The sequence below is a fragment of the Electrona antarctica genome (genome assembly GCF_951216825.1).
Source record: "Electrona antarctica genome assembly, chromosome: 19".
NCBI classification, from domain to species: Eukaryota; Metazoa; Chordata; class Actinopteri; order Myctophiformes; family Myctophidae; genus Electrona; species Electrona antarctica.
The window spans coordinates 42,291,649-42,300,162 of record NC_136800.1 but is presented as its reverse complement, the minus strand read 5'-3'; positions in this window follow the sequence as shown (position 1 = coordinate 42,300,162).

Here is an 8,514-nt window from a genome sequence, read left to right as displayed (position 1 = left end):
GAAAGGAGTTGGCCTCATTAGGCCCACTGGCAGAGCCTGACCAGAGCCTTTTGTGGTGGTTCTGGAGAACCATGGGTCCGACCGACTCGATACCTGTCGAGTTACGTGTATAACAACCGTACACACACGTACGCACGCACGCACACACGCACGCAGAGACGTGGCGCATTTATAGTAGGATTGATCTCTCCCACTTCAGAACACTGTTTGTAGTTGATTAGATATTTGACGGCAATGCTTTTTTTTATTTTTGACTTTGTTAAAGTCAATCTGTATGAACTGTAAACAACCTAGAAGAACGTAAGAAGAACTGTTGTGTTCTCAGTGTCCTCTGCAGGGTCCCTTAGTGAGGCTTTTAGGCCATGCAATTTATTTTTGTATTTTAAACTCTGCAATGAATGGGTGTCTGTCTGAGGCCAACACAGATAAAGGTCAAACCTTTACAGTTGGAGCAAGACTCCAAAAGTGGGAGGTATAAAGGCCTATTCATAGTCTGGATTTCGGTGGTGAGGTGACCACCGCTCCGGTGGTGAGGTGACCACCACCGGAGCTGAAATAACATTGAGCGGTGGTGAGTAAAAACAGAGAGAAGGGCTGGAGCGGTGGCGGTGGTTTGCTCTTTACCGCGGCTCGTGACGTCATGTTGTAGTTCGGTGGTCACCTCACCACCGTAAATCCAGACTATGTATGAGCCTTAAGTCCAGAGATATAACGATTGTGATCTTTTAGTACAGATCACTGCTGACTGAAGAACATTTATGCGTCTTCCATAAGTGGGGGGAAAAATCACATGATATACTATAATTAATAAATACCCTTTGTTTAATTTTTTGTTTTGTTTTACAGAATCAAAGGTTTTATGAGCATGATTCAACCAGGATCCTGGATGGCTTGATTCTAGGCTTGATATACATATTCTTTTTGTAAATCTCTATGGGAAAAATAATGAATGGCCAATTTTTTAGTGGAACCAGAATAAACACGCCCACTGCTATGTCCTATATATATATATCGGCTAAAACATAGGCTACAGATGTGCATATAGGCACGCGCACATTTTGATTCTGATGAATATACTGTGACGGAAACCCTGCTATTGTCTGCTAGAGCCAGCAGGTTCTTAATTAATACAACCTATTACTGTACTGCCAGAGTGCAGAGTAGGAGAGTAGCGACACGCTTTGATCTCGCCTCAAAGCGGGTGCCTAATGGGGCTATAGTTCCAAACATTGCTCCTATGGCTGGAACTATCCCATTGAGATAGAATGAGCACTTCCGCATTCCATTGTTACAATGGGAGTCAAAACGCTAGTGTCGCCACTCTCTTACTAGATTACTCTGTGTACTGCATAGGATTTACTGCAGTGTGTAGAATGACAGTTAACCCCATGCATGCACTCATTTCCCCTCATTTCCTTACAGTTGGAGGCCATCGATATTGTCCTTTTCTTTTTGCTGAGGTTTGCGTGATCTGCGCAAAAGGACAGTTAACCCATTTTGGGCGGGAACCCCTTTTGGTGTTTTAAACATTATGTTATAATTTAGCTATTGAAAAATAGCAGATCTACAAGCTCATAGCGCGCCACCGAGTGGCGCGCTACGAGCTTGTAGGTCTGCTATTTTTGAAAAATCGTGAAAATATTTATTTCAGAAAACTGGAGGATTTAGAAGGATTTTTTAAAATTTTGAGGTCAGGCCTAAATGGGTCAAATGATAAGGGACAATATCGGTGGCACCCAACTGTATGTGGAATGCTATATACTAGTGTCGTTTTAACCCAATTCCCCTTTCCTTCATTTCACAGTCGCTGTAATTGCTTCCATGTAGTTCAGTAGAAGAAGTAATAAATAACTATTTTCATATCTGGCCGTTGTGTCTGAGTATCTTTTAACTGGTGTGTGTGCGTGTGTGTGTGTGTGTGTGTGTGTGTGTGTGTGTGTGTGTGTGTGTGTGTGTGTGTGTGTGTGTGTGTGTGTGTGTGTGTGTGTGTGTGTGTAGTAGTCTCTGGAAAGTACACTCATATTTATATTTTAAAAATCACACCCATGTGAAGTGAGGGGCGCTCTTATCATTGGTATCATTGGTTATCACAGGTGGTGTGATTAATTACCTAGCACCTATCGCAATGTACCTGCCAATTGTGTGTCCCAAACATGTGTGCTTCCCTGGTGATCAGAGGAAGTTTTGATAAATTAATTCCAGCTGTCATTCCGGGCCCCTTATTTGCCCGGAGAGAAAGATGTCCGGGTGCATCTCGTGAAAAAGTGGAGATAATTGACTAAATACACGTTTTGTGCCAGAACTTTCACATGGATATGAAACTAGAGGACAATATTTTACTCCACGTCTTTGGAATTATTTAATGGGTGACTAACAAACGGAGCATTTATCACATTTATGCCGTGCATGTTTCATTTCTACCAGGAGCGGGTGCAAGCGATCCATGCCTGTGATACAGAAGTATAATATGAATGATCACAGACATTCTAGGTCTAATTGCAACTCTAGATTCATCCCACTATTAAAAAAAATCTAGAGTTGCAAATTGCGGCTATGTCTGAACTGTGCCCTTTAGTCTATAGCCTAATGTCATGTTTGTCTTTAGTGTAGACAAAATGCCACACTACTTTTCAATGTATTCATTGTCCACAGATTTGTCTCCATATATGGCCTCATTCAGTGTTTTAACCCTCTCTGAGTGTTTTCAGTCCCCCCATGGTAATTGGCGGAGACACGCCTGGGCATTTATTCCCACTTTTGGCCATGTTGTTGTTTAGTTAGGGACTGTGGTAGACTGTCATTTTTGTTTCTGTGTAGATTATCTTGGTTCTTTTCAGTGTTGATTTCGTCAAACTATGATCAAAAATGTTCGGCGACTACTAGACTTACGATGACTAATACTAAGACTAAATGTACTGATAATTTTGTCAACAAATACAAACTAGAACAAAATATTAAGTGGAGAAAAGATCCAGTAGAACTAAAAGACAAGTCATTTTATGGTTTATGTAATTTTAAGTTTGGTCTCGCTCGGGCGTTGCACACAAAATATGATCCGTTCTACAATACAAGCTCACACTGCTTGTGGATCGGCTATTTTCAGCACGCAACCAAGTGTAAAATGTGCCATTACAATGCCGTCAAGGCCTGCCAAAATACATTTTTGTCGACTAAAATCTTATGATATCTCGTTGAGTAAAACTAGACTAACACCGATACATTTCAGATGACACAAATATAACTAAAACTAAATCAAGACTTTCAGTCAAAATCAACACTGGTTCTTTTTCAGGTAGAGTGCAGTGTTTTTGGCTTTATGGCCACCCTGACGTGACGTTGGATGCTTTATGGCCACCCTGACGTGACGTTTGATGCTTTCCCTAAACTGTTCACATTCAATAAGTTTGATTCCAACAATCCATCCACGGTCGTACAGTAACAATCTGGAATATAGCTGTCCAGTTTGTCTTCACAGAGGAGAAGGTACTGTATAAGTATAGTGTCAGATATATGGCCCTGTGTTTTATTGTTTACATTGCAAGATAAGTACGTCATATTTCAATTGGAGTGAAGTACTTCTGCATTTTTACTTCGCTTTGTTTGTCCACTTCTCTGAGCTGTGGTCAAACAAACTTCCATGTCACATGAACTCTCCATGTCATGTGAACTCTCAAAATAAGATAAGATAAGATGAGCCTGTCAGATGCACTGTCAGATGAGCTCTTTCAAACACTGCATCGTTCCTCTCACTGTGGTCAACAGCGCATTTTGGAATAAAGGATTTTCTACTTGAACTGAACAAAGTTGCCTTGGACCTTTAAGTTCACCAATATCTTTGAGTTCAGGAAAGGTAGGTTTCAATATTTTGATTCTTTTGGTCTGGAAGATTTCCATGGTGCCCTGAAATTCATCCTGCAAGTACTATTCCTTGTCTCTGACTTTTATCATTATCTTGAAAGCTTGACCAGATATATCTACTTACAGTCATTAAGAAAGTTGTAATGAGAATACATTACAATCATTTGAAATCCAACATTAGAAGACATAATTAATCCAGTTGATGGTTAAAATAATGTAGACCACACAATTGCACCAATTAAGTCTTTATTTATGAAGATAAAGAGTAGGCAACAGCTCCCAAAGTCTATGTTTGGTTCAAAAACAGATTAAGACAAAACTGCGTTTCACCTCTGCCTGCCTGTGTGTGCGTGCGTGCATGCGTGCGTGTGTGTGTGTGTTTGTGGGGATTGAACCCCAGTCTCACACTCGCCAGGGCTGTTGTGGGTTGGGCAGGGCTGCCAAGTGTGTGTGTGTGTGTGTGTGTGAGTGTATATGTGTGTGTGTGTACATGTGTGTGTATATGTGCTATATATGATGACGAATATATTTCCAATAAATCCACATATTGTTATATGCACATATATGAACCTGAATTGGCTGAATATGGCATCTATACAGCATATATTCTGCATAGGCTATATTGCCGGTAATATATTGGCATGCTTCCTTTCTGTGTGGGGGTTTGGAAAACACCCCTATTTTAAATGCATTAGACCAGTAGCCTAGTACTTCTCAAACCGTTACTGTCTATTATATTTCGCTTAAAGGGGCATTCCACTCATTTTCAACATTTTACTATGTCATTAATATACCTTAGAGCTGTTGTGTGGACATAATAAAAAAGTCCCCCCCATTCTGTGTTTCCTAGAACTGGAGATCTGAAAAAAATCATTAACATGGTGAAACATGGTTAATGATTTTTTTCATACTTAGAGTTCTAGGAAACACAGAATGGGGGGACTTTTTTATTATGTCCACACAACAGCTCTAAGGTATATTAATGACATAGTAAAATGTTGAAAATGAGTGGAATGCCCCTTTAAACTGCAAGAGAATATGATAGCTAGTTAGTATGATGCTGAATGATAATCCACCTTTTGAATAATAGCATTTAAACAAATTACTGAAAAAGTTGCAATTAGTGCCTCTTTGAGCAGATTATAAATTGTGCCATAACATCCAGTCCATTTGTAATGTCAATACCAGGATATGTGCAAAAACGTATAAATCCTTTAACAGTTGTGCTAGTTGAGTTTTTGAATGCTATGTTTTAACATTACACATAAAAGTAATCGTCTTCCAATGTTTACTCTGCTGTAGAAAATATGCCTTGCCCACAGTGGATCTCTCTCTCTCTGCCCCTCCTCTCGCTCTCTCTCCCCCCACCCCATTTGAAATGCATGCGCGCACAGTAGCACACACACACACACACACACACACACACACACACACACACACACACACACACGGAGGAGTTAACTTATTTGTCCCCGCACCGTTCCTCAATCCTCACGCAAGAGACAAACACACCACTGATACTCACTTGTAGAGGCTACTTTCTTCCATGAAAAATATTTTGAAGCAATGTTTAGGCCTACTACTCTTCTCACTGTCTGCTGTTGTAGCCATAAGAAAGGCTAGATGGCTCACCCGCGCTGCTGGCCAATGAGAATTAAGCAGATAAGCACCCTGAATCATAGCCACGTTGATAACGTTTGTATTAAACCAACCCGTTTGTAAATCCTTTAGTTATTTTTGTTTGAACTGCCATAGAACATACGTATAGTATGTAGCCCCTCAGCAAGATGGCCACCGGTGAACTACGTCAGAGACTCCGCCTTGAGCCGCCTTTATTAAATGGTAAATGGTGCATTTATATAATGCCTTTATCCAAGGTGCTTTACAGAGATTGTGCATTACATTCACCCATTCAACACAAACATTCATACACCGATGGCAGCGGAAACCATGCAAGGGACCAACCAGCACATCGGGAGGAATTAGGGGTTCAGCATCTTGCTCAAGGACACTTCGACCGTAACTTTGGGGGAGCCCGGGTTCGAACTGGCAACCTAACGGTTACCATCCAGCGACTCTACCCCTGAGCCATCGCCGCTGTCTATGGTTGTAGCCAGTGTGCTGTGTGTGTTTACTTCCCCCCATGCGTCATGGTGCGTGAGAAATGGGAGGTGTGGCCGTGGCGTGGTGCGTGTGAAAGACGTGAAATGCGTGACTCTCACTCTCAATGGCAGCCCTGCCGGGCCGGGTCTTGGCTGGGTGGGTCACTCTCAATGGCAGCCCTGCCGGGCCGGGTCTTGGCTGGGTGCTACACATGCACCTTTTCAATCGACATGTCATGAAGTCACTGTCCATTTATGACGCAATTTATATATGGTAATTCCTGTCTTTCATGCTGGTGTGATCAACTAGTTCTAGTCAACACTCAACGGTCCACAACTGCACATTTTAATCTTAATTATAAGCTTTTAACAACTCTCTATCTTTTAACGACTCTATCTCTCCGTGCTCATACTGACGCGCAATGTAGCTACCTCCGCCATCGGTGTATGAATGTGTGTGAATGGGTGAATGTAATGCACATGAATGTAATGCACAATCTATGTAAAGCGCCTTGGATAACGGTGCGATATAAATGCACCATTTACCATTTACCGGTGCCCGGGATCGAAGCCTTGACTTTGTCACTGGTCCAAAGGCGAGAGGTGAGAGCTCTATCGACCGAGATACCTGGACACAAATTAAGTTATTGTTATAGCTCATTTTATATTCCTAAGAGAGAATGTCGTGATAATAAAGACAAGACATGTGGAATATAGATATAGAATCTATGTAGAGTTAGAGATCAAATAAAAGATTACTGCAAGGTGTACTGTAACTGTTTACTGCTGTCTCCTCTTTAGATCATCAATGCTGAACAGTGTTGTCACCAGTCAGTGTCCACAGCAGAGTTACTCCACCAACAGTACCTGACAGTTGACCCTGAAGACAGCCATGATGCTACAGACAGGAAGCTGCCATTGTTTCTCCTTCTTATTTCTGTTGTTCACGCTTCATCTTAATCCCACACTGGCTTACTTCCTGAAAGACTGCACTATTCTTTACTCTGACAACGTCTCTGCTGGTGTTTCAGTGGAATGCAAAAATCGTCACCTCCTTAGCATACCAGGCGACATTCCCAGAGAGGTTATATCATTGACCCTCCAGAGTAATGACATTCAGAGGATAAACAAGGCAGATTTTCACCTGGTGAATCTCAGATATTTGCAACTGAGTGACAATTCAATAACGCATGTAGATGACGGTGCTTTTGTCCGTTTGGTGGAACTCAAAGAGCTCCATATGAACTACAACAAACTAACAACACTGACAGACAACATGTTTCAGGGACTGTCTAACATTTTGAAACTGAGCTTGGGTGGAAACAATATCACTTCCATCAACCCTGCAGCCTTCCAGTCACTCCCCAGCTTACAGGAACTAAATCTGAGGAACAACCAGATACATCAAATGACAGACATTATCACCCTCTTACAACTACCACGTTTACAGGCACTGAACATCTCAATTTACGCATTAGAGTCTTTTCAGTCAAAAGATCTGCCATCAAACATGTCCTCTGAGCTCAGGGAGTTGAGAATTAGTTCAGGTTCGATTAAAACGTTTAGCATCACAACAGCCGTGTTTCCACATCTTGAGTTAATCGACCTGTCACACTGTTGTAATGATTCTGGATGGGAGTGGGACATACCAGACAAGTATTTTCTCCGGAATATAACTACGGTTAAATTCTATGGTCCTTATTTTAACTCCACCAAGTCTCTACATAGCCTTGATTCACTAGAAAATCTATACCTGCGTTATATGGGGAAGTGGATAAACGAAGGTCTCCTGCATATTGCCTGTCAAATACCCACAATGAGGAAACTCTACATACGCTTTAATAACATTGCCAACATAAGTGAAGAACTGTCACCTTGTAGTCAACTAACCTACCTGGACCTAGGGTTTAATGACCTGACTGAACTATCAAAGGATTCAATAAAACAAATGAAGCAATTGAGCTATTTGGATCTCAGCAGTAACTACCTTTCCAAAGTGCCAGACGTTGTTAATTATCTCCCCATGCTTCAAACCTTAAGCCTAAACCACAATAGAATTCATGATTTAAGCTGCTCAGACTTCTTAAATGTAACCAGACTCACACACCTTAATCTACATTCCAACAACATCGTTGAACTCAAACAGTGTGTTTTTCAGCATCTCGGTGAGTTGAAGGTTCTGAAAATCAGTGGCAATCGCATCGTTTGGCGATGCATTCAAGACTGGTCTACAGAAACTAGAATTATTGGATGTCAGTCTGAATCAAATTTCATTCCTCGAGATTTTACGAATCTGAAATCGCTCAAACACTTAGCGTTTGGATCAGATGCACTGTACGGTTTTGACAGCACTGCTTTAGAAGGACTGGATGAACTTGAGACTCTTAGTGTAAGTTTCCGTTTTGTCGACACCAGAATTATATCGTTATTGTATTTTCCGTCACTGAAGAACCTGAAGAGCCTTAAAATGAAATTCAACCAGAAATTATTTATGACTAACACATCATCATCATACATCACTTTTAAAAACACGCCGAACCTAGAAGCTCTCGAT